This window comes from Papio anubis, chromosome 17 (assembly GCF_008728515.1).
Source record: "Papio anubis isolate 15944 chromosome 17, Panubis1.0, whole genome shotgun sequence".
Lineage (NCBI taxonomy): Eukaryota > Metazoa > Chordata > Mammalia > Primates > Cercopithecidae > Papio > Papio anubis.
The window spans coordinates 66,789,867-66,791,536 of NC_044992.1; positions in this window are offsets into that span (position 1 = coordinate 66,789,867).

Below are 1,670 nucleotides of genomic sequence, written 5' to 3' on the forward strand. Positions count from 1 at the left end.
CTCAGCCTCCCGAGTAGCTGGGACTACAGGCGCCCGCCACCTCGCCCAGCTAGTTTTTTGTATTTTTTAGTAGAGATGGGGTTTCACCTAGTTAGCCAGGATGGTCTCGATCTCCTGACCTCGTGATCCGCCCATCACGGCCTCCCAAAGTGCTAGGATTACAGGCTTGAGCCACCGCGCCCGGCCGTTTTTCTGTTTTTTTCAAGACAGAGTTTCACGTTGTCGCCCAGGCTGGAGTGCAGTGGCGCGATCTCTGCTCACTGCAAGCTCCGCCTCCTGGGTTCACGCCATTCTCCTGCCTCAGCCTCCTGAGTAGCTGGGGCTATAGGTCCCCGCCACCACGCCTGGCTAATTTTTTGTATTTTCGGTAGAGATGGGGTTTCACCGTGTTAGCCATGATGGTCTCCGTATCCTGACCTCGTGATCCACCCGTCTTGGCCTCCCAAAGTGATGGGATTACAGGCGTGAGCCACCATGCCCGGCCCTGTTTTTTGTTTTTTCTTTTTTTTTTTTTTTTGTTGAGACGAAGTCTTGCTCAGTCACCCAGGCTGGAGTGCGGTGGCACGATCTCGGCTCACTGCAAGCTCTGCCTCCCGGGTTCACGCCATTCTCCTGCCTCAGCCTCCCGAGCAGCTGGGACTACAGGTGCCCGTCACTACTCCTGGCTAATTTTTTTGTATTTTTAGTAGAGACGGGGTTTTACCATGTTAGCCAGGATGGTCTCGATCTCCTGACCTCGTGATCTGCCCATCTTGGCCTCCCAAAGTGTTGGGATTATAGGCGTGAGCCACCGCGCCTGGCTGTGCCCTGTTTTTTTTGACTCTGTAACCTAGGCTGGAGTGCAGTGGCAGTCTCGGCCCACTGCAGCCTCTGCCTCCTGGGTTCAAGCCATTCTCCTGCCTCAGCCTCCTGAATAGCTGGGATTACAGGTGCGTGCCACCACGCCTGGCTAATTTTTGCATTTTTAGTAGAGAGGGGTTTCATCATGTTGGCCAGGCCGGTCTCGAACTCCAGACCTCAAGTGATCTGCCCGTCTCGGCCTCCCAAAGTGCTGGGATTACAGGCTTGAGCCACCGCGCCCGGCCTGAGAAATCTATTGTCACTTCTAGGAAAAAACATGTCAAAAGTCCTGTAATTTCTTGATGGCAGGGGACCCTGTCTTAATTTTTATTTTTTATTTTTTTTTTGAGATGGAGTCTCGCTGTGTTGCCCAGGCTGGAGTGCAATGACATGATCTTGGCTCACTGCAATCTCCGCCTCCCGAGTTCAAGAGATTCTCCTACCTCAGCCTCCCGAGTAGCTGGGATTTTTGTATTTTTAGTAGAGACTAGGTTTCACCAGGTTGGCCAGGCTGGTCTCAAACACCTGACCTCAGGTGATCTGCCCGCTTTCACCTCCCAAAGTGCTGGGATTACAGACCTGAGCCACTGGGCTCGGCCATTAAATAACTTTATGTATCTATTTTTTTGAGACAAGGTCTGACTAGTAGATTTCATCTGCAACAATTAATGTCAGTATGGGTTTATGGATATTAACTTTAGCCCATGGGTTGTTTTGTGGCGTTTTATTTTGTTGCCCAAGTTGTTCCAGCTTCAGAAGGTTACGAGCTCCTTCACAATGGCTCCCCTCTTTCTTTCAGCAAATTTCTACATTTATTTGAGTGTTTTCTT